This window comes from Oncorhynchus masou, chromosome 3 (genome assembly GCF_036934945.1).
Source record: "Oncorhynchus masou masou isolate Uvic2021 chromosome 3, UVic_Omas_1.1, whole genome shotgun sequence".
In the NCBI taxonomy this organism is placed as follows: Eukaryota; Metazoa; Chordata; class Actinopteri; order Salmoniformes; family Salmonidae; genus Oncorhynchus; species Oncorhynchus masou.
Window position 1 is genome coordinate 23075603 of NC_088214.1, and position 26188 is coordinate 23101790.

Consider the following 26188-nt stretch of genomic DNA (forward strand, 5'->3'; position numbering starts at 1 on the left):
ATAACATAAGAGTGTATACACTAGTGGAACGCTGGTGTTACAGTTGAAAAGCTGCATTGCATTATCATCATAGTATGAGGGAATATCCTCCCTATTATTATGCTTCCTAAATCTCTATAGACTAATGATGGACCTATGAAGAACTCTACAGGACACGTACAAATGAATGTTGGAAATTAAACTTTTATTTTTCAATCCTTTGGAATATAACATTATTTCATTCATAATGGTTTATTACTTGTTTTATAATTCGGCACATTGTGTTGTAAAATATATGCAATTATCAAGTAGAGTGGGGGTTAGTTTTTGGTCAAAAAGACTAAAATCACCAGCCATTTAGCTAAAAATGTGTTTAATTTACAAAATATTTTCACAAGTATTCCCACAAATAATGTTTTTAAAAAGTGATTGTGTATCAATGTTATTTTCAAATATAATCTATTTTGGGGCTTAGTTGTGGTCAATTTGCAGTGTACAAATGATTCTTACTATTTTCCAAGGCAAGGCCATTCGCTCCGGCAAAAATGGTCCTGTAGCTTAATCTAGTTGCCTACCCCTGTTGTAGATGCTGTGAGCGAAGGATCTTTGAAACAGTAATTGATTCCCTCCCATTCAAATTAAACAACAACCATGTGTCTACATAAAAACAAAGCCAAGTACAATTTAAAAGCAGGTTTTTTTGGTTGGTAAAATGTTATATATTTCAACACTAAATTCCTTTTACCCAAGTTTAAACAAATCTAAACATTGACATATATCCAGAATGAATCCTAACAAAACATTCTAACATATTTCTCAATATACCCAGCCTTTATGCCCCCAACCAGATTTAGTTGACAGCACAAAACACCAACTAAACACAATTAATGAAAAATATACCACATCACAAATGCTAACCCCACCTAACCCACTTTCCATCTTCCATAACCATAACACATGTGCCACATCACATAGGCAGTCTACTCCAATCTACTCCACACCCTCTTTTCTCTGTAAGTGTGTTTAATAATAGAACTGTCAGTTGGAGCTAAAGGTGTTGGAGGAAGAAGTTGTGAAGGAGCTGTAACTGGAGGAGTAATCCACACTGCCCCTGCGAGAGCCACTCCTAGACCCTGTACGAGAGCCAGTCCTGGAGCCCGAACGGGAGCCTGGGTTGGACACGTTGTAGGGGCTACTAATGCCCTTAGTGGATATGGAGGAGGCCTGGAGCATCTTCATGCCTTTGCCTTCCTCCACCATGCAGCTATCCATGGCCTCCTTGTAGGAGATCTTCAGCTTGGTTTTGGGGCAGGTCAGGTTCTTGGCGTGGCTCCGCGTGTCCTGGAGCTTCTGGGCTCCACGACCGTCCAGCCAGCCTCGTCGGATTGCCTCCTCGATAGAGGTCTTCTGGCCCGTACCGGGCTCCAGCAGACCTCCGGTCAGGTATTGGAACTCCAGGAATCTCTGTCCGGCCTCATAAGGCAGCCATTTCTCCTTCATGGCCTCGGCCGCAGACATCTTCCTCTTGGTCTTCATGTCCTCAAAGCCCATAAAGGCCTTCTGGGCTGGCTTCAGCTTGGTGGCCATGTCAGTGTCAATGATGCTTTGGTGAACAGCATCTTGTAGGTTGAGCCTCTGACCATTTGTGGGGTTGATGATGCCTCCAGTACACGCCTGGGCCTCCAGCAACCTCTGAGCTGTAATGGCGTCCACTAAGCCTCTCCGTAGAGCCTCCGGAATGGTGATCTTTTCCATCGTCTCAGTGTCAAAGATGGCCGCAACAGGGCTCCCTTCATCAAACTCCTCTGGCGGGGAGAAGATGATGGAGATGTTATTGAAGCGCTTGCGGACGGTGGGGGAAGAGGGGCGGGCCTGGGGGGGGCTGCTGCAGGTGGCCACATCCTCCATGTTTCTGGCGGTCATTGTCAACTCGCTGAGGTTGCTATTGCTGGTGATGAGGTCAGCGAACTGAGGGAGAGTCAGGGTTCCTGATCGGTACTGCTCCAGAGAGTTCTGGTCAATGATGCCGCGGTCCAGGGAGTCCTGGATGTCATACTGGGTGCCTGTCTTCCTGTCCACCACCACCAGACGGGCTGAACCATCAGAAGCTGTGATGGTGATCTCCTCCCATTCACACTCCTGCTCTGAAAGACTTAGGAAGGTGTCATAGTCAATGAGCTCCTTATGGTAGGCTTCCCTCACGGTCATCTCTATTCCAGTGTCAGGGTCCACGATCACTACCCTCCTCTTACGGAGGATGGTATTCTGGCTGCTCTGCTGAACCGTCTGCTGGGGCTTGGTCTTGTCTCTCAGGGGTAGGAGAACCAGGCCAGTCTTGGGGTCTGTGATGCACCTCTCCTTCAGCTGCAGGTAGGTCAGGTTCTCTTGGGTGTTGGGGTCAAAGAAGCCCTTGGTGTCATCTCCTTCATAGGTCAGGATCTCATTCATCTCCTCGTCGAAGTAGCCCCTCTTGTAGGCGATGTCTACATCGATACGGTGGCTCTCCTTGGGGTCAATGATGCCACCGCTGGCTATCTGAGCCTCAAGCAGCCTGATCCCATGGCCCTTCTCAATCAGATCTTTCTCGATGGCTTGGAAGAGGGAGATGGTCTTGCCAGTGTGTGGGTCTTTGTATCCAGTGACGGCCCTCTCTGCAGACATCAGCTTGTCCTTGAACTCTTTGCCCACAAGGCCTCTCTTCCAGGCCTCATCCACAGTCAGGCAGAGATTGTTGACAGGGTCGATCATGAAGCCAGAGGCAGCCTGGGCTTCCAGAAGCTCCAGGGTGGTTCCTTGTCTGAGCAGACCATCCTTCATGGCCTGGTAGAAGGCCATTGTCCTGTTGTTGGCTTCATCATAGATCCCTGCTATACAGTTAGAACCATGCAGGTAGTTCTTGAGCTTGTCCTCGATGTCCTTGCTGCTGAGCTTGCCCTGATTCAGCTTTTGTACATCTGTCTCAGACAGCAAGTTGGAGTCGATCAGCTCTGTGACGGACACCTCTCCCCTGAGGCCCTGCACGGTCATGGGCTTTTCCGGGGCTGAGAGGAGCAGCATGCCGGAGGCGGGCTCAATCCTACACTTCAACATTAGGTCACTGTAGCTGATCTTCTTCTCAGTGACTGGATCCCGATAGCAGGCTGGCTTCTTGTTCAGAGCCCTGTAGAGGTCTTCATCAATCAGATTGCGGTCAAGGGCAAGGTCTTTGGGCAGGAACACACTCAGAACTGGATCTAGGATTCCTCCAACAGACTCCTGGGCCTGTAGCAACCGGAGGGCTGTCTCCTTGTCCAGACGTTTCAGCTTCAGAGCCTGTCCAATGGACAGCAGCTTGCCAGTGTATGGATCTTTGAAGCCTGCACTGGCTGCTTCAGCTGTCATGAGGGTGTCTCTATCGTCTGTGTCCACCACTCCTCTGGAAAAGGCAGCATCAACAGACATCTTCTCATTAAACTTGGGGTCCATGATGTGGCCGGTGGCAGCTTGGGCCTCCAGTAGCATTAGGGCACTCTCTTTGCTCAGAAGGTTCTTGGTCTTGGCTTCAGTGATGGACATCCTGCCCTGGGGTCCTTTGACCATGCCTGCAATGACGCCTGTTCCCTTGAGGCTAAGCTGGATGTCGACGGCCACATCCTCCACGGTCCTCTTTCCCTTCAGCAGCTGCTCCAAGGTGGCCTTGCTGATAATGCCACAGTCACACAACTGGTGGGCGGTGACCTTACGGCGAACCCCATCAAACACCAGTTTAGACGGGTCCACGGTGACCACCTTCTCGTCTGTCTGGGTCTGGATGTTCATGGAGTCAGGTCTCTGCTGACGCCTCCGCAACTCCTTCTCCAGGGCTTCTCTCTTCAGGGCCAGGTCTGACACCTCCCTCTCTGAGCTCTGCAGCCTGCCCTTATACCTCTCCTCCACGGTCCTCAGCTCCACTATCATACGCTCCAACTCGCTCTTCAGGGAGAGTCTCTCCCTCTCCAGCTTGCCCTTGTCCGAGTCGCTCTGCCTCATCTGGGTCTCCTTCAGTTCGTACTGGCTCTTCCAGTAGGTGAAGTCCTTTTGCATCTTATCTCGTTCTTCTTGGAGACGCTGTTTGTTACGCAGCTCAGTCTCCAGGGAAACCTTGATGCGATTCAGTTCCTCTTTATAGTGACCCTGGTGGGACTTGTCCTGTTCCAGCTGCTTCAACTTGATCAGAAGGGCGTCCCTATCAGACAGGATTTCAGTGTAGTGGGTCTGAGACTTCTGCACAATCATGGAGGTCTGGATGGGAAACAGAGAACAAGACATATTGGTGACCAGTGTAATTTCAACAAACAAAAAAAAGATGGGCATGCCATTGGTAGTCAAAAAAAAAACAGCAGCGTTGCAGTGAAAAACCCAGCAGCGTTGCAGTTCTTGACACACTCAAACCGATACGCCTGGCACCTACTACCATACCCCGTTCAAAGGCACTGAATGGCACACATATACAATCCATGGCTCAATTGTCTCAAGGCTTAAATATCCTTCATTAACATGTCTCCTCCCCTTGATCTACACTGATTGAAGTGGTTTTAACAGGTGACACCAATTAGGGATCATTGCTTTCACCTGGTCAATATATGTCATGGAAAGAGCAGGTATATAAATGTGTGAATGTCTTGCTAACATTTACAAATGTGGGAATAATGATTAATATATTGTGAGCATAGTGTTTGTAAATGCCTTATACATAGTTTAAAAATGTCCCATAAATGATTAGCCAAAACCTTAGTGGATCAGAATCAGAATCATAGAAAACACTGAATCATCACATTCAGTGGGGTCCAAAATTAGTCGATCCCTTGATAAAGATGAGCAAAAAAGACTAAAACAAATAATACCAATACTGAGCCATAGTGTGCAAAATATATTTTGGGGAAATGCTATATTTATGAGAAAAAGAGATTTGTATTTACACAAAAAAATGGTTCCCCTGTTTCCAATACTCCAGCACCCTCCCCTTGTGAGGTTAACAACACTAAGACGTTTTCTAAAATATTTTATGAGATTGAAGAATACATTGGGAGGCATCTTAGACCATTCCTCCATAGAGAATATTTCCAGATCCTTAATATCCTTCGTCTCTGCTTATGGACTGCCCTCTTCAAATCAAACCTCAGGTTTTCAATGGGATCATGTCCGGAAACTTAGATTTTCTGCTCAATTAACCATTTCTTTAAATTAGGGATGAGATATTTTTTGCATATGCATTGTTCTTTCAAAGGTCAAACGCACCGCTGGTGTGCATGGCCAAAGGTCAAATGCAGCGCTGGTGTGCATGCCAAATGTCAAAGATCCCTATATCCGTGCCATATGACCATTGCTCCATGTGTGTTGTTGTATGTGTCGAACTGCTTTGCTTTGTCTTGGCCAGGTCGCAATTGTAAATGAGAAGTTGTTCTCAACTTGCCTACCTGGTTAAATGAAGGTGACATAAAAATAAAATAAAAAATAGCGCCGGTTCAATTCCAAGTGCAAATGGCGTTTAGCAAACTCCAGGTGGTGCTTGGGTCAGATAACATGAAAATAGCACTTGTTAAGGTCAACGGCATTTTAGCAAAAAACATGGTTGCCTCTGCAAGGAGGCTGAAACTAGACCACAAGTGAATCTTCCAGCAAGACAATAACCCCAAGCACACATCAAAATCCACAAACAAATTGTTAATTGACAACAAAATCAACAAGTATATCAAAGATCTGAAGGTATTCTGTATGGAGGAATGGTCTAAGATCCATACCAATGTGTTCTCCAATGCTCAGTGGAAATCTCCTCGCAAGCGTAGGGAGCTGGATTATTGAAAACATGTGATCCAATCATTTTTACCCCTATCTTTTGAGAATTTTTTATAACTTCTTGATAAACAAAATATATTTCTATGAGCAATTGTATTAGTATAAAATATATACACTACCGTTCAGAAGATTCTACGGTGTAGATATTGTTAATGTTGTAAATGACTATTGTAGCTGGAAATGGCTTATTTTTTTATGGAATATCTACATAGGTGTACAGAGGCCCATTATCAGCAACCATCACTCCTGTGTTCGAATAGCACGTTGTGTTAGCTAAACCAAGTTTATCATTTTAAAAGGCTAATTGATCATTAGAAAACACCTTTGCAATTATGTTAGCACAGCTGAAAACAGTCATACTGATTAAAGAAGCAATAAAACTGTCCTTTAGACTAGTTCAGAATATGGAGCATTAACTGTAGACTAGTTAAGTATCTGGAGCGGGTGATGTGGAGGTAAACACAGGCCCTGCATGTCCCCAGGCACCCTCATTTGTTGACTTCTGTGATTGAAAAAACCTTGCATGTCAATATCAGAAGCCTCCTCCCTATGTTTGTTTTACTCACTGCTGTAGCACACTCTGCCAACCCTGATGTCCTTGCCGTGTCTGAATCCTGGCTTAGGAAGGCCACCAAAAATTCTGAGATTTCCATACCCAACTATAACATTTTCCGTCAAGATAGAACTGCCAAAGGGGGCGGAGTTGCAATCTACTGCAGAGATATCCTGCAAAGTAATGTCATACTTTCCAGGTCCATACCCAAACAGTTCGAACTACTAATTTTAAAAATTACTCAATTCACAAATTAATAAGTCTCTCACTGTTTCCGCCTGTTACCGACCCCCCTCAGCTCTCAGCTGTGCCCTGGACACAATTTGTGAATTGATCGCCCCCCATCTAGCTTCAGAGTTTGTTCTGTTAGGTGACCTAAACTGGGATATGCTTAACACCCCGGCAGTCCTACAATCTAAGCTAGATGCCCTCAATCTCACACAAATCATCAAGGAACCCACCAGGTACAACCCTAAATCTGTAAACAAGGGCACCCTCAGACGTTATCCTGACCAACTGGCCCTACAAATACACCTCCGCTGTCTTCAATCAGGATCTCAGCGATCACTGCTTGTATCCGCTACGGGTCTGCAGTCAAACAACCACCCCTCATCACTGTCAAACGCTCCCTAAAACACTTCCGTGAGCAGGACTTTCTAATTGACCTTACCCAGGTATCCTGGAAGGATATTGACCTCATCCAGTCAGTTGAGGATGCCTGGTCATTCTTTAAAAGTAACTTCCTCAACATCTTAGATAAGCATGCTCTGTTCAAAAAACACAGAACTAAGAACAGATATGGCCCTTGGTTCACTCCAGACCTGACTGACCTCGACCAGCACAAAAACATCCTGTGGTGGACTGCAATATCATCGAATAGTCCCCGCGATATGCAACTCTTCAGGGAAGTCAGGAACCAATACATGCAATCAGTCAGGAAAGGAAAGGCCAGCTTTTTCAAGCAGAAATTTGCATCCTGTAGCTCTAACTCCAAAAAGTTCTGGGACACTGTAAAGTCCATGGAGAACAAGAGCACCTCCTCCCAGCTGCCCACTACACTCCATCCTGCCCTGCCTATCTAAGGTCTAGTCAACAAACAGATCACTGACCATCTCGAATCCCACCTTACCTTCTCCGCTGTGCAATCTGGTTTCCGAGCCGGTCACGGGTGCACCTCAGCCAGCTCAAGGTACTAAACGATATCATAACCGCCATCGATAAAAGACAGTACTGTGCAGCCGTCTTCATCGACCTGGCCAAGGCTTTCGACTCTGTCAATCACCATATTCTTATCGGCAGACTCAGTAGCCTTGGTTTTTCTAATGACTGCCTTGCCTGGTTCACCAACTACTTTGCAGACAGAGTTCAGTGTGTCAAATCGGAGGGTCATGTTGTCCGGTCCTCTGGCAGTCTCTATGGGGGTGCCACAGGGTTCAATTCTCGGGCCGGCTCTTTTCTCAGTATATATCAATGATGTTGCTCTTGCTGCGGGCGATTCCCTGATCCACCTCGACGCAGACCACCCCATTCTGTATACTTCTCGCCCTTCCTTGGACACTGTGCTATCTAACCTCCAAACGAGCTTCAATACCATACAACACTTCTGTGGCATCCAAATGCTCTTAAACGCTAGTGAAACCAAATGCATGCTTTTCAACCGTTCACTGCCTGCACCCGCACGCCCGACTAGCATCACCACCCTGGATGGTTCCGACCTAGAATATGTGAAAATCTATAAGTACCTAGGTGTCTGGTTAGACTGTAAACTCTCATTCCAGACTCATATCAAACATCTCCAATCTAAAATCAAATCTAGAGTCGGCTTTCTATTCCGCAACAAAGCCCCCTTCACTCACGCCGCCAAACTTACCCTAGTGAAATTGACTATCCTACTGATCCTCAACTTCGGCGATGTCATCTACAAAATAGCTTCCAATGCTCTACTCAGCAAACTGGATGCAGTTTATCACAATGCCATCCATTTTGTTACTAAAGCACCTTATACCACCCACCACTGCGACCTGTATGCTCTAGTCGGCTGGTCCTCGCTACATATTCGTCGCCAGACCCACTGGCTCCAGGTCATCTACAAGTCCATGCTAGGTAAAGCTCCGCCTTATCTCAGTTCACTGGTCATGATGGCAACACCCACCCGTAGCACACGCTCCAGCAGGTGTATCTCACTGATCATCCCTAAAGCCAACACCTCATTTGGCTGCCTTTCCTTCCAGTTCTCTGCTACCTGTGACTGGAACGAATTGCAAAAATCGCTGAAGTTGGAGACTTTTATCTCCCTCACCAACTTTAAACATCTGCTATCTGAGCAGCTAACCGATCACTGCAGCTGTACATAGTCCATCGGTAAATAGCCCACCCAATTTACCTACCTCATCCCCATACTGTTTTTATTTATTTACTTTTCTGCTCTTTTGCACACCAGTATCTCTACCTGCACATGACCATCTGATCATTTATCACTCCAGTGTTAATCTGCTAAATTGGAATTATTCGCCTACCTCCTCATGCCTTTTGCACACAATGTATATAGACTCTTTTTTCTACTGTGTTATTGACTTGTTTATTGTTTACTCCTTGTGTAACTCTGTGTTGTTGTCTGTTCACACTGCTATGCTTTATCTTGGCCAGGTCGCAGTTGTAAATGAGAACTTGTTCTCAACTTGCCTACCTGGTTAAATAAAGGTGAAATAAAATAAAATAAAATTAACATTTGTGGGTTCGATTACAGGCTCAAAATGGCCAGAAACTCGTCAGCCTATTCTTGTTCTGAGAAAAGAAGGCCAGAAATTGTCATGAAACAGAAGATTTCGTACAACGCTGTGTACTACTCTCTTCACAGGACAGCACAAACTGTCTCTAACCAGATTAGAAAGAGGAGTTTTATTTATTTTATTTTATTTCACCTTATTTAACAAGGTTGAGTTGAGAACAAGTTCTCATTTACAACTGCGCCCTGGCCAAAGTGGGAGTGGGAGTGCGAGGCCCTGATGCACAACTGAGCAAGAGGACAATTATGTTAGAGTGTCTCACAAGTCCTCAACTGGCAGCTTCATTAAATAGTACCCGCAAAACACCAGTCTCAACGTCAACAGTGAAGAGGCGACTCCAAGTTACTGGCCTTCTAGGCAGAGTTGCAAAGAAAAAAAACATCTCAGACTGGCCAATAAAAATAAAAGATTAAGATGGGCAGAAGAACATAGACACTGGACAGGGGAAGATTGGAGAAAAGGTACGGACAGATCTATGTTTGAGGAGTTCAGATCACAAAGGAGAACATTCGTGAGACTGAAAAAAATGAAAAAATGCTGGAGGAGTGCTTGTCGCCATCTGTCAAGCATAGTGGAGGCAATATGATTGTCTGGGGGTGCTTTGGTGGTGGTAAAGTGGGAGATGTGTACAGGGTAAAAGGTATCTTTAGGAAGGAAGGCTATCACTCCATTTTGCAACGCCATGCCATACACTGTGGACGGCACTTAATTGGAGCCAATTTCAGCCTACAACATGACTTTGGCCCAAAGCACACCTCCAAACTATGCAAGAACTATATAGGGAAGAAGCAGTCAGCTGGTATTCTGTCTATAATGGAGTGGAAAGCACAGTCACCGGATCTCAACCCCATTGAGCTGTTGTGGGAACAGCTTGACTGTATGGTACATAAGAAGTGCTCATCAAGACAATCCAACTTGTGAGAAGTGCCACACCCTGATCTGTTTCACATGTCCTTGTGATTGTCTCCACCCCACTCCAGGTGTCGCCCATCTTCCCCATTACCCCCTGTGTATTTATACCTATGTTCTCTGTTTGTCTGTTGCCAGTTCGTCTTTTTTGTCAAGTCAACCAGTGTTTTTGTTCTCAGCTCCTGCTTTTCCCAGTCTCTCCTTTTTTCTCGCCCTCCTAGTTTTGACCCTTGCCTGTCCTGACTCTGAGCCCGTCTGCATGACCACTCTGCCTGCCCCTGAGCCTGCCTGCCGACCTGTACCCTTGCTCCGGCACTGGATTGTTGACCTCAAGCTACATCCCTGCGCTTTGTTCTCCCACCACCTCAACGCCACGGAAAATAACTACAATTTGGGGAATTGTGAGCTTCTCGCGGAGAAGATTGTGTTGGAGGAATGGAGGCACTGGCTGGAGGGGGTGGAACACCCAATCATCGTGTGGACCGACCATAAGAACTTGGAGTATCTTCGCACCCACCGCCAAGCACCTCAACTCCAGGCAAGCCAGATGGGCCCTGCTGTTCACATGGTTCAACTTCTCCTTCTCGTACCAGCCTGGATCCAAGAATGTCTTGCCGGATGCACTGTCACGCCGCTATAGCCTCACGGGTACCACCCCGGAGGCCGAGGCAATCCTTCCCACCTCGTGCCTGGTGATGGCACTCAACTGGGGTATAGGGAAACAGGGAGGCGCAGCGGTCCGGGGGAGGGGGGGTGATGCCGTCTACACTGCGGTCCTGGAGTGGGCCCGTTGTGCCAGGCCTTCGTGCCACAGTGCTTTTGGTGGCCTACAATGGTTCCAGATGTCTGCGTGTTTGTCTCCGCCTGCACAGTCTGTGCTCAGAATAAGACTCCTCAGCAAGCTCCGACTGGTCTTCTGAAGCCACTGCCTGTCCCTCACTGACACTGGTCTCACATATCCCAGGATTTTGTCACAGGTCTCCACCCGTCTAAGGGCAACACTGCAATCCTGACTGTGGTTGACCGGTTTTCCAAGGCCGCTTACTTCATTCCTCTCCCCAAAATACCTTTGTCCAAGGAGATGGCCCAGCTCATGGTGCAGCACGTCTTCCAGATCCATGGACTACCCGTGGACACGGTCTCTGACCAGGGGCCTCAGTTCTCGTCCCGGTTCTGGAAGGTGTTCTGCGCCTTCATTGGGTCGTCAGCCAGCCTGTCCTCTGGGTTCCACCCCTCCTCCATTGGCCAGTAGGAGCGAGCCAACCAGGATCTTGAGACTACTCTGTGCTGCCTGGTCTCCGCCAACTCCACCTCCTGGAGCCAGCAGCTGGTGTGGGTCGAGTATGCCCGCAACACCCTTCCCTATACATGTGTTCACTGTTTATCCGTTGCTAGCTCCTGCTTTTCCCAGTCTCTCCTTTTTCTCGCCCTCCTGGTTTTAACCCTTGCCTGTCCTGACCACTCTGCCAGACCCTGACTGCTGACCTTTGCCTTTGCCCCACCTCTGGATTGTTGACCTCTGCCTACCCTGACCCTGCCTGCCGTCCGGTACTGACCCCTGCCAGCTTGACCTGTCTATTGCCTGCCCTGTTGGACTATTAAACCATTGTCAATTCGACGTGTCTGCATCTGGGTCTTACCTTGATTCCCGATAGGAGATGCTTCAGGAAGTATGGGGTGAAATCTCTTCAGATTACCTCAACAAATTGACAACTAGAATGCCAAAAGTCTGCAAGGCTGCAAATTACTTGACTAAAGCAAAGTTTGAAGAACACAATTATTATTTCAATTAAAAATCATTATGTATTACCATGTCAACGTCTTGACTATATTTCCTATTCATTTTGCAACTAATTTTATGTATGTTTTCATTGAAAATAAGGACACTTCTAAGTGACCCCAAACGTTTGAACTGTAGTGTATATCTTTTTTTGACCATTCACTATAGCTCAGTATTTGTATGAATTTTTTAAATATTTTTTTCATTTTGGACCCCACTGTAAATTATTTTAACTTAATCTTCCCAGTGCCACTCATTCATTCATGCAGATTTGTTTGAATTATTTGGAATTTGCCCCTCAGATCAATCAAAATACCTCTATGGATTGCTTTTGGACTTTGTCCAAATCCGACTTTAGCTTTTCCCTCTCCTTGGTCAGGTCCTTGATGAGGGCTTGGAGTTCCAGTGTCATCTTGCTGCTGCTCTGCAGCTGAACATGCAGGGATGAGATCTGGGCTTGGCTCTCTCCATCCACACTATCTCTGTTAAGTTTTAGTTGCTCTTTCTCCTGCTTCACTCCTCTCAGTTCCTCCTCCAGCCTCAGCCTCTCCTTGGTCAGATTCTGAGTAAGGCTCTGAAGTTTCTCGATCTCTGTGGTGGCATCATTGAGCAGCCGGCTCTTCTCCTCTATGGTTTTGTAGAGGCTCTCGTTGCGGAGATTGACTTCACGGACCTTCCCCTGCTCTTGGAAGAGCTGCTGTTGGAGAGCCTTTAACTCTGCAGATGCCAGCGCCAGGTGCTCCGTGGTGGCCTTGTGCTCCCGCAGGCTCTTGTCCAGAGCCTCCTGGAGAGCCCTGAGCTCCTGTTCGTACTTCCTCCCTGAGGTGGACACCTCTTCCTGCCTGGCCCTGAAGGTGTTGAGGGTGGTGGTGTGTTCTCTGCAGCTCTGGGTCATCTTCTCCAGCTCAGACTCAAGCCTCTTCCTGCGGGTGAACTCATCCTGGGTTGTTCTCTTTTGCTTCTCCATCTCCGCTTCCAGACCGTCCACCATAGCCTGCAGGTCCCGGATGCGACTCTGCAGCCTGGTGGCAGTTGTCTCAGCCTTGGTCCTCTCGTTGGTCTGCTTTTCCAGCTCCACTCGGACCAGTTGTATCTCCTGCTCTGAGATCTTGAGCTTGTTGATGACCTCCCGAGAGGTGGCATTACTGGTCTGCAGCTCAGTGTAGGACTGCCTGAGCTTGGTGAGCTCAATCTCCAGGGCACTTCTCTTCTTGCCCTCCTCCTCCAGGTTGTGTGTCAGAAGAATTATCTGCCTGCTCTTCTCCTTGCTGCTCCTGGTGGCCTCGGCCAACGCCTCCTTCTGCCTCAGCTCCTCCTCTCCTCTCTGGGTGGCCACAGTCTGGAGCTGTATCTCCAGCTCTCTCCTCCTCCTCGACTCCTCCGTCCCTGTAGACCTCTGCTGATGGGCCTCATCTTCTGCCTTCCTCCTCATCGACTCAGTCTGAGTCACAGACAGTCTCAACCTCCTCAACTCCTCTTCAAGATCCCTTTTATCTGATTCTAGTCCCTCACACTGTAGTTTGAGCTCGGCCGTGTCCTCCTGTTTCTGCTGAGAAGCCTTGAGGATGGTGGTCTTGGTGACATGGATCTCCGACTCAAAGGTTTGCTTAAGGTTGCTCATCTCCTGGTTGCACTGGGTTCTTACCTTAGAGATTTCCTGCTCCGCCCCACGCCTCCTCGTGGCCTCCTCTTCCAGCTGCATCCTCAGCCTCTCCAGCTCGCGCTCCTTGTCCTTCACTGCCTTCTCCAAGTCGATCTTGGACCAGTTGAGCTCGTCCAGCTCCTTCTGGCGCCGGCGCACGGCCGCCTCGTACTCTTCCTGCTGGCTTGTATAGCGCTCCTCAGCCAGCCTCTTCTTCCTCTTCTCCTCGTCCAGCTGGTAGGTGAGACGGGCCAACTTGTCGTTGAGCTCAGTCAGCTGGCTGCTGGTGTTGTCCAGGCTCTCCCTGGCCACGCTGACCTGCACAGCTGTGGTCCTCTTCACCTCCTCCATGGAGATGAGTTGTTCTTTAGACTGTGAGAGCTCCAGCTTGTACCGGGACAGGGCGTCCTCTAAGGAACGGTTCTTCTGGCTGTGGCCCCCGATGTCCTCCTTTAGACGACGAAGCTCCTCCTCCAGCATCTCAATCTTGGTGTTCCTAATCTGAGGAGGGAAAAAGTGTCGCAATGAGATAGTAGTTGACCATGAAAACAGATTTAGGATCAGATTACCCTAATCCAATCGTAACCAGGGAAAGTCATATCACTAGAAATGTATAATGTACAGTCTTATTAAGAGGGAACACATATATTACATATTGCAAACCCATTATTCTTATGATTGTGCCTTCATACCCTTACCTTCAGTTCCTCCATGTTCTTGAGCATCTCCCCCAGGAACTTGTAATAGTCACTGGAGCGGGTCAGAAGCTCAATGTAGCGAGACTGGAGGTCAGCACCCTAGTGGAGTTAGTTATAGAGTTTATAAATAAACAAGCAGCCACAAAAAACAGCCACTACAACAGAGTTCATTGGAAACCTTATTTGCCAACATATAGGATACTTTTTTAATAGAGACAAATAGAAAATCAATCCAAAAAACAAGGATTACCACATAATGGTAATGAATGGCCTTATGCTACCTCAGGCGTCATGATCCCATTTACCCACATTAGCAGGGTAAAGACCAGTCACTGTATTGATAAAACATCTAGGATCTGCCCCCCTGTCCATATAACCGTATTCATTATGCTCTAAAAAGATAAACTGATCCTACTCTGAGACGCTTTATGAATACAGCCCTGATGTATTTTTAACGCTGTCTACTGCTGTTGGACAGGCTGCTCCATTACCTCCTGTCTGACCACAGTGGCAGGGGACTGGAGCATGGTTCTCTTGATAGGGATGTTCAACAGGGTCTCCAGTCCTGCACTGTAGGAGGCCAACTGCAGCTCATAGTCCTGGAATGAAGTAGCACCACGTGTGAAAACAGGCACTTACCATTTGTATTGTACTTGCTACAGTATGGAAGGGTTTTAGGTGCTGATGTGGTATTCAAACTGGTAAGATACTTTCAGTGACAACCACATTGAAGGTGTCGAGAGAATGACAGGCTGTGAAAGAATGGCATTCACCTTAATGGAGGCAGCGCAGGTGTCCGCATCCTTCTGTACATCCTCCACCTTCTCCTTCTTCCCTTTGATCTCACTGTGCAGCACCTGTCCATCAAACATACTGGGCTTGTCACGAGTGCATTAGAAACTATCAATCATACCTGAAACAACCAGTCACTGTCTGTACTGTATAGAATTGCACAACAACAATATATATGTTGGGGATGGCTGTGCAGTGGCCTACCTTCTGTTGGTTGAGGTGCTCCATGACAGCCTGGATGTTGCTAAACTTGGCTGTCTGCAGGGTGTCCTGGCGCTGTCTAGCATTGTCTATCCACTGGTCAACCACTCCGCTGCTCTGCTGGAAATGTCTCAGCTGTTTCTCCTGCTTCTCCAGGTCCCACACTCTGATGAGAGAGGATGTAATTATGCCCCCAGCTTCTGGAATAGCCTGACAGAAAACCTGAGGAGGGCCGAAACTATGGACATATTTAAGAGATCTTAAAACACAACTTTTAAGATGTTCTTTTCCTTACGGTGCTTTTTAGTCATTCAATTTTTATTGTTATTCTTTTGTTTTTATCCTCTTAAGTGTGCTGTGTAGTAAATATAAAGGATTTTATTTTAATTGTTTTTTATTTGTTTTTTTCCTGCAAAGCACATTGCATTGCATTCCATGTCTGAAATGTGCTGTATAAATAAAGCTTGATATGATTTAGTGGAGATAATGAGGGAGAAGAGGAACAGTTAGTCCCATGGTCAATAGAGTTGCTGAATACTAGCAAGAAGGATCCACTACATGGGCATAGAGGCGACATCAGAACTGAATACATATCATGGCCTGGGTATTGAAGAGTTTGTGAGAGTGTATGTGAGAAGTGGATGTTTAGAGATCTAAGGGTCCTCGCCTGCTGTCGATCTGGGTCTGGATGCGTCGCCAGCGGTCAGACATCTGGGTCACCAGCTCAGCGTACTTGGACAGGTCCACATCACACTTGTGTAAGGAAGCAGAGATCTGACTGTTCACGTGGACTGCATTGGCCAGGTCACTCTCCATGGCCGTCAGAAGGTCTCTCTTATGTTCCAGGTCAGACTTCATTTGCTGTAGTGGAAAGAAAACAGTCAATGCTCAAGACACACTATTGGACACTGATATGAATCTTGCTGAAACATACTCCCTCTCACAGTTCTACAACACTAATGCACAATTAGAATATTGAATTGCAAAAATAGTATATACATATATTATTTGGCAATATTACACAGCTCACAATCAGAATTGATTGACAGATAGATGAACTAACTGACAGATATGAATTGACAGCAGTGGTGATTGATGGTGTGTCTGACCTTGAGTGTAGCTCTGTAGCGCTCCAACTCGTTGAGATCCAGGGAAGTGGTCTCCTTCTCAGTCAGACGGGCCTCGTGGACCTTGATGACATCCTCAGCCTGGATGAGGCTCTGGAGCAAGTTCTGCAGATATGACAGTCTACCCAGGGAACACACACACACAGAGACCACGTTACAAAACCACTTCAATAAACAAGACCTTTCAACAGTGAAAGAACAAACACCACAACAAACTACAACCATTTCACACAGGTGAAACATACCCTCAATAAACATTTGCTAAACAGTTTGTTTTCTCAACTACTTCTTAACATAGGAAGAAGACTAGGAGGTAGGAGCTCCTGTGAGAGCCGTACCTCTGGAGGTAGGCAGAGGACAGCCCCTGCAGATCTCCCAGTTTCTGGTTGAGGAGATCCAGCTCTTTCCTGAGGAACTTGGCCTGCTCCGAGTCTGCTGCCGTCCCCTCCAGCTGCTTCACCACCCTCTCCCTCAGTCTCAGGTACTCATCACGCACACCGTCCAGGTCATTGTGTATGCCCTGAGATTCAGGAACAAGGGTTAGTCCATCATGTAGAATAGTTTGCATTTAAGATGATTGACATTATTCAATGAGAAAGACACTGTGGCCATCTATTGGCTATCTTTGAACACTTTAAAGGAATCCAATATTCAAATTGGATAGGATTGGATAGGACTGACCACACAGGTTCCCTTACATTGCGTTCACCTATCCAGTCATGCTATCTCATAAATTACATCAAAGACAGGAGGAAGAAATGCGAAGGTGTATGTTTCTCACAGGCCCATTTCATCTATTGAATGAATGATGAGATGCAGTTGCATACCTCCAGCTTCAGGAGGTGCTGTGAGCACTCCTGCACACTGTTCTCCCCCAGGGAAACATGGAGGTGGTGGCTGAGGCCTGATTCAGCCAGCTCCAGCCTGCATCTGAGGGCTTGGAGGTCACTGAGCAGGGTCAGGCTCATGTTAGAGCCCTGGGTGGAGATGCTGGTCTCCTTCAATGAGGTATTAGTGATCTTGGTAGTGTTAGCTTTGATGGGCGGCTCAGATTGGACCACCACCACTTTGGGTTGATCTGTGAAATGAAATGGAACCAATTTGAATTTAGTGGACTGGCATCGAATTGAGTAGCCATACATATTCCTATTATAACTGACATCCAACATAATCTAATTGATTTATTGGCAAACATCTGTAGCAATTGGGTCACAGTATCCACTGGTTATTATTCAATTCATTCCATTAACCTTCCCGACTAATTCAGTTGAACTGATGCAGTTTGTAATGTAGACAGGGAAGGCGTTAAGCCATCTAAGAAGCTCCACTGGGTAGGCTAGGCATCCTTGGACTCACTGTATGTAGGCAGCCCTATGACCAGTGTGTCGTAGTGGCTCTGGGCTCCAGAATACTGGCCCTCCATCTTCTTCTTCTCATCCTCTCCAAACATCTCAGAGCCGTGGCTGTTGCGGAGGAACTCCTGGTAGTGAGTCTCCAGACTCTTAATGATGTTACGGTACTCCTCAGGACGCATCTGGGACAGCTAGGAGAGAGAGTGGTGGAGGGGAAGGAAGAGTGAGATTTACAACTACTGTGGGCTAAGAGGGCTCATTAAACATCTACTTACTTCTTGTTGTGGATGAAAAATAATGAGATGTTAGAGTTAAATAATGTCTAAATAAGACCAACACTTGAGATGTCTAATACACAAACACAACGTTAAATATCTCCAAATGGTTGTGTTGTATTGCCACCTAAAACCTTTGTTCCTTGTTCATATTGTGAGAGTAGCACTATTGATTGGTGTGACAGATTGACAGCAGTGTAAGTCATAGTCTTGTTTAAGGCCTTACCATGGTGAGGGTGAGGGAGTTGATATGGTTGATGTCTTTGACACAGTACTGCCAGGAGATGAGGCTCTTGATGTTGATGTAGAGCTGATTCCAGATGCCCATGATAGCCTCATAGTACTGTTCATTCCTGCAATACACAACATAGGATCAGTTACTAATCTGTTTGTGTCATAACAGTGTAAAGTCAGTTGATATATTCTGACACCAGCATTTATTAAATTAAATTATTTGTAAGTACTGTAATGTCATTTTTATGGCACTGTTATTTAGTCCATTTAAATGGCAATAATGTCATAGTGCCAAGCAGTGTGGTTGTCGAGGGGATCTTACTTGTTGGCCAGGCCGATGCTTAGGGGGTTGGGCGGGGGGATGAGGAGACACACAGATGGGATCAGCATGTCCAGACCTCCAGGACCCGTCACGTGCCACTTACTGCGCTGGGAGTTGTCCTTCAGGATACCCTCGTCCCCCTTTAAGATCCCTTTCTGTAGGACACACAGAACACATGCAAAACAGTGTAAACTCACTACTGTTGCGGATCTTCACTATGCAAATGGTGTATGTGTGTGTTAGGGGTGGTAGTATTGTAAGAATTTGTATAAGGACATCAGTTCATGGGTTAACACTTTAAAATGTGTGTATATGTATGTGTGGGTGCTGACCTGGTCCTGTTTGAAGTCACACAGGGCCTGTACTATAACAGCTGTGCTGCTCTTCTCTTCAGGGTTACGTGGTCTCAGCCTCACGATGCTCTTGGACTTATTCACCAGGTGCTTCACCTGCCTCTTATTTTCCATGACCCTCTCCTTCTCTCTCTGCATGGGGAAACAAAACACAGGTCATGTAACGGTCACAGAAACAGGACGTGTCCTATACCTTTCCCTGAAGAATATGGTACCACTATTTTAAATAACTAAGCATCCTATATAGTTGTTATATACCCTATGACATTTGCATTATCTTGTTCACATTTCCATGTCTAAATCATGCCATGCAAACAGGTGATAGAACGAGTTATCCTCAATCATGAGTAGCAAGGAGGTCAAAGAGGGATATCTGCAAAAATGCTTGCTACTCATATCAAATATTTGTTGAAAATATGATAGTTGTGGGAGAGATCCCATATGGAAACATTCTCAGGTGTCATTCAGTGTTAGGTACCTCGAGGTTCTTCAGGAGCTCAGTGAGGTTCTCCAGAGGTGTTCCTTTATCACAGGTAAACTTCTTACGGATGATCTCATGGTCCTTTTGAAGCTTGCTGTAGGTCTCATTGGCCTCCTTGAAGAACTGCAGTAGAGAGGGAAGGTTAATATAACACGGGATACAGATACTGTGATCTGTGTGTGTGTGTGTGTGTATGCGTGAGTGTGTGCGTCTGTCTATGCACACTTTAGTGTTTATGCAAGTATGTCTACGTGTGTATTCACCTGGCTGTAGGCAGCGTTCTCCTTCAGGTGGACATGAATACACTTGGTGATCTGGAGCAGCCAGCTCCACTGGGTTTGCAGAGTGTCCATATAGGCCTGGGGAACAAACAACCCTATTAGTTCGTAGAAACTTCATGAATATTGTAGAACAAAATCATGTTACCACTTCACTGCTTAAAGGGGAGCTAAGCATACAATTATACAAAACCAGTAACTTTCCCAAAATGTTCCAAACGTTACTGTAATTCTGAAAATCTAGCTAAAGTGACTCTCACCTCTATCTTGTCTGAAGCTGGGTGATTGTTCTTCAGGAGACCATCTACTTTCTGCTTCAATTTGTTCAGCTCCTTCTCTTTCTCCTCCAGGGCACTCATCAGTTTCTGGGAGAGAAAGATAGACTGTCTGTGAGTAAACCTACAAAAGGACTACTACAGTACAGTTATATGTCCCAGATGGCCCCTATTCTTTATACAGTGCACTAAAAGGAGTGCACTAAATAGGGTCGCAGCCTAGGAGGCATATCTCCTCATGGTTACCAGGCCTTGATATTCTGCAACTTCATGTTCATTCGTAAATAGCAGAGTGAAAACAAGACTTTGGAAGTGCGATAACACGAGACTACAGTAGTAAGTGCACTGAATAGATACATTTCATGTCAGTATTGTAAGGCCTTACGGAGTAGCTCTCCTGTTTCTTGGGGATGTAGACATCGATGTTCTTGTCTCCCCAGTTGAACACCAGCTCCTCCTCCTCTCTCTCGTTGACCCACATGATGGCCCTGGAGATCTCCTCGATGATGTTCTGCAGCTCCTCAGCTGGCCCGTACGAGCAAATGACATTTTCTGACAGAGGAGAAGATGAACAAAGATGAGCCCAATGAGGCAAGTGAATACAACTATGAAGAAAGGAATGATGAAATAACTTTATTTTGTTAAATAGTTTGTTGTTAATACGGACTCATACCTGCAGACTGTCCCATTCTTGCTGCAGAGAATGGAGGCCACCCTTGTCATCCTTTTGGGCCTGAGTTAAGACACACAGACGATTAGTAGGAACAGAGGTTTTTCATGGCTATATTACCTGACCATGGAGCACCTGTTATAGTCAACTCTATCGTACGCACCAGTTCATCCCTGGCGTGATCCACCTCATGGCTCCTCTGTATAGAGCTGTGTAGCTTGTTCTGGCTGAGGATCTGCTGCTCGATGGTGGCTGCGTCGTCACCCCACGGAGACGTCTCGATCAGACGCTGCAGACAGACAGATATACAGGCGATAGAGCTTACTCTATTTTCTCAACAACACTGAGTCAAAGTAAAATCATGGCACCAACATGTATGAGGTTTTGACTGTGTTAACTCAATATTATACACAATAATAGCATTAGTATTACTGAATAACAACCTCTCTGCTTCAGGATTCATTAAAATAAGTCAAATTTGGTGTCATGTAGTGAGCAATTCTATTGAGTATTTTCTGGTGAACACCAGTTCATACCAGCTGTCGGACAAAGTGATAAAGTGCTAGTGAAACCAATTATCTGTTTGTGTGGAAGGCTGAACAAATGTGTCCTTCCTAAGTCTATTCTCTAGATGGCAGTAAATAACCGTTAACTGATCAGTGTGTCTGTCATCAGCAGGAAACTATTCCAACTATTCCCCCTGTAGAGTTCACTCCAATCCACCCAGCTTTGATAAGAAAAAGGGTTGAGTTCTGCTCAGTTGAAACTGGCTGGGGGTGGGTGGGTGGCCAACCACCTCCACCCCAGCCAACCACCTCCACCCTAGCCAACCACCTCCACCCTAGCCAACCACCTCCACCCTAGCCAACCACCTCCACGACTTTTTAAATTGTGGACAGCCTGAGGGAGATATGGTGGAGGGAGATATGTGTGGGGAGAGAGGCTACGTAACAACTCATATACAGTAGGGTCACTAGAGAGGCAGGGAGGAAGAGGGGAGGGGGAGGGAGAGAGAGGTGGGGGATGGGGAGAGAGAGTCAGGAAACGTTTCACTCTTGCCAATACCTTTATTGACTCAACGTGATAGAGGAGACAAAGTTCTGTACACAACATGCAGTGACAAAGCCAGAAAGACACAGAGGGAGTTGAAAAATTCTGAGCAATGAGGAACAAAGGAAGAGCTTAGGTGAGATAATGATAGGGAAGGGGTGAGAGAGATGAAGGGATAGGGAGAGAGGGAGAGGCAGGGAGTGGTGTGTGTGTGAGTGAATTTGTTGGAAGCAAGGCGTGCAGGGTGTGTCCTCGTATGCATGTAAGTGATCAGTCATGTCCCATATTGGAATGAGTCAGTTGTGAGTGTCAGATTTTACACTCCTCTCCTTCTTTTCCCATGTTCCTGTCTCTCTTGCTAAGTCTCTGTTCCTGTCTTCCTCGCTCTCATCTCTGTCTCTCTCTCTCTTACTGAGCGTCCATGTGGTGGTTTTGTGTTTCAGCAGGTCAGATTCTGCGATAAGATGGGTTTCATGCTTCAAACACACACACACACACAAACACTCTCTCACACACAATGTCCTACTGCTCTATACCGGTTTAGAGCTTGGAGATGAGGATGGTATATTGTCTAGGCGGTGAGTTCCAGAACAATGAAGCCATCTGTTACACCCTATACAATCAACCTTTATGGGGAATCGCTAAATAAATTATGCAGGTTTTATAATACCTTCTGTTGGCCTATCCAGGACATGGCATCAGCGTAGGACCTCCCTCTCTCCTCCCAGCCAATGCTTCCTCTGTTCTGCCTCTGGGTTGTCCCACTGATGGAGGAGATGATCCCACTCTGCATGCTCTGGAGCTGCTGTATGCTGTAGGGAGGGAGAGATAGGAAGTGTAAGGAATGAAAGATAAGAGGAGATTTGTCTCATCAGTTTTTAAGCACAAATGTAAACGCAAACAAACATGCAAATGCATTTATCAAATACACACAAACACACACTCTCTCTTTCTCTCACACGTACACAAACACAGATGCACTCTTTCCGTCCCTCTCTAACTCTCTCTCACACAAACAGCTGTCCTTGCCTCCTGATGATGATGTCGTTGGGTTGTCTCATTTGCTGCAGCTCTATGGCACATTCATTCAGTTGGTCTATAGTCTCAGAGGACATAGTCATCAGCTTGTCCACCTCCACCGCTGGGCCACGCTGGGGGAGGACAATCATATGGTCAGTACAACAATACACACATACACAACCCAGTACTGTCAACATACCCACACTATCCAAAAGACTGCCCAGTAAGCTGCTACAGATCTGCTACCTTATTTGACCAGTTTATCACAGCAGGAAAATAATCCTGCAGCAACAGGAAATGTGAATAATTATGTGAATTATAATGATTTGACATTTTTTGTAGGGGCTGCGTGATCAAATGAAAATAGCAGACCTGTAAAAATGTCCCATTCATGGACAAAAAAAGGCAAAAAGAGCTCTTTTCTATTGAGTAATTCTAGATGAGTGAGATATTATCAGCACAGCTGCAGACCACAGCTGCTACCAATGCTGCATCAACACAGATAAACCTGTTTCTGTTTACATAGAAACATCCCAGACATCAATGAAAAAAACATGGCTTCATATTTGTAAGTGAAAAGATATGTCATTATGCTGAAGCTAAAACTATTTCAATTCTGCTCTTCCACGACCAAACATGGTCTTGTGTCAGTGTCAGTGTAAATGCAGTCATGCATGCTTAAGTGTGATTTCATCCATAACTATGCTTTGACCTATGCAGAGTACTTACTGCCTGGAGAATCTGCTGTACTCTTTGCAGGTACTCCTGACACTGGCCTTGCAGGAAGAAAGCTTTCTTTTGGATGATCTGCACACTAAACATGACAAAACAAAGGAACACACCATCAAAGTTTGTTACATTGCATTATATTGCAAAACACAGCATCCATTATAATAACTTTCGTAATCTGCATTATACTAATATGAACAATATTAACAAGGTAGTTGACATCATTCGATGACATCACTTCTTGAGCAATAGCTGGGTGAGGATCGAGTTAAGGTGTGTGTGCGGTGTGTTGAACATTTTGAACACGTTTCAGCTCTTGAACACAGCCCAATGGATCTTAATATATTGGCTCTGAGCCAGAATGTGTTGAGTAATGTCTGTGATTGTATTCTGGATAATGTAACCCAGGCTATTGAAACTCTATAGAATAAGGGAATTGACCACTATTGTGTGACTGTAGTTTTATCATCTAAACTTAATGTGAAACAGCACTTTATAAGGGTATAATGGTATGGATATATCATACTTTTGATTCCTCAAATCAAAGACCATTAATTTCAATGTATTAAATGTGTAATTAAATGTAATCATAATTAATACATATTTTAAATAAACAGTGGATTTTTGGGGGTATTTAATGATCTAATGATATAATGAAAATATATGCAGATAAGTCTATTTTATGTATTTGACAAAACAGAGTTTCATTCATTTTCATTGTACATATGTATAATAAATGGTCTATTCAACACTTATCTAAAACAGTCCAGGTTGATATTTACACTAGAGTCTGGCACTATAAGGTTCTATCTGAAAAAATATGATTCTCAGATAATTGGCTTTATAGTTCCAAACCCTATTGTTTGAATGGTGTCAGTCATTTTTTTTTAAATCTTGTATACTTTTGAATTTAACATCATGAAATGGGGGTATTTATACATTTTGACAAAAATGCAGATAAAACTTTATAATCTAAAACTCTCGTGTAGGCCTATTGGTCCAATGACTTGTTTTGCCACAGTAATGGAATTATGCTGAGGCTGGGTTCAAAGTATACCAACCATACAGCTCTATGCACAAGGACTACTTTTAACGATTTACACTGAACATTTTACAAAAACACATTTACACTAAGAACTGTGCAGATACAAAGTTTGGTAAGATAATTACGGTAAAGTGTCCCTCAGTTGTATTCTGTTACCAAACTTTGTGTCTGCACAGTTCTTTCTGTAAATGTGTTTTTGTAAAATGTTCAGTGAACATAGTTTAAAGTAGTCCTTATTTATGGTGGTTGGTTATGGTTAGTTAAACTTTGAATTCGATGGTTTTTGTTTGGTATACATTTTAAGTGAAAAATCTGCAAATCTCGGCATCATTTTGTTACCATGGAATTTCCCCTGTGCTTTATTTAGGCTAACTGTAATTATACATGTAAGGTGCACATTACATACCTTGCTCCCCCTCCACCTCCGTAGCCCCCTCCACCTCCCCCTACGTAGCACCCTCCACCATCCCCTCCGTATGACCCACCACCACTCCCTACGTAGGCTCCTCCACCTCCACCTCCACCCAAGGAAGATTTGGAGTAAGTTTGTGAATAGGTATATCCATCTCCATATTCCTGTTGATAGCCGTTTCCACCGACGAAGACCTGGCTGCCGTCATTCCTGGGAATGGTGAAACTGCCGCTCGTCAGGTCTGGTCGAGAATTAGTCCTCCGAATCATGGTCGGAAGTCTACTTTGAGAGCCGTACATACTAATTTCCAGTCCTGTTTATGATTTGCAATTCTGTTAAAAAAGGTAAATGGTATTGAAAGACATGTAGTCCTAAACGTCAATGGAGCTTGTCCCTGCGCGCACAGTCGACGACGTCTCCGTTGCGCCGATATTGTACTACTGAGAACACGGAAGAGTGTTGTTTTTGGACCGAGACCTGTCTCAAAAGAAAAAACGCCCTTGTTACTTTTCGTCAGTGGACTAAATTTCTGGGTGGAGTTAACCTTCTCCTGCTGGGAATAGGACGGAGAGCTGTGCAAATAATGAACTAATTTGTCACGCTCTTCACAAGATTATTGGGAAGGTCGAGTAACGATAATAACGGTCCTAAACCTTCCATACCTCAAAAATCTTGCGAAGAGCGTTATTGTCTTCACTCGACCTTCCCGACCTCAACAATCTTGTGAAGTTCTTTAATTGTTATGGTCTCTCCTTTTTCAAACGAATTGCTGAAATTGATATTAATGTATTAAAGGCTACTGTGAAATTGTTGGGACAATATTCTTCTCTGTTTGCAACACTAGAAAGCAAAATACGATAATACGGGAAGTAATGTTTTTATTAGTTTATCATTAGAAAGCAAAATACGATAATATGGGAAGTAATGGTTTTATTAGTTTAAACAATTCGATTTAGACGGTGTGCACCAGATGTCTGAGCAACAGGCTAATAAAGGGAAAGGAGAAGAGAGAAATGGAGGAGGTACACACCCAGTCTGAGTCAGAGGTTAAACTCTGCTCCAGTATGGGAGACTTGAACACATAGGTGTGTGCATGAGTGAGAGTGAGAGAGAGTGAAAGGGAGAGAGTGTCTGAGAAAGAGATAGCCTTTGATCCTTTGAGCAGACAATAAATGAGCAATAGGCTATATCTGAACATGGTTGTCAACATTAACTCAAAGACAGAAACTCCGCACACGTGAATAGATTGTTCTATGCTGGAACAAGTGAAGTTGACCTGAAGTGAGTTACAATACCATCCATAGCCGTGTGATGTAGGGGTGCTGAGTAATCAAAATACAAAAGAAACATTTATTGCTGCGGTATGAGCAGCCATTATACCGTCAACATTACGACCACTCCATCTGTTATC

General features: G+C 45.3%; 1 pseudogene; it reads right to left on the bottom strand.

Annotated features, from left to right (window-relative positions):
• Positions 1-163: 163 nt before the first annotated feature.
• On the bottom strand, positions 164-25262 carry LOC135513003 (desmoplakin-B-like; annotated as a pseudogene).
• Between the last annotated feature and the right edge of the window lie 926 nt (positions 25263-26188).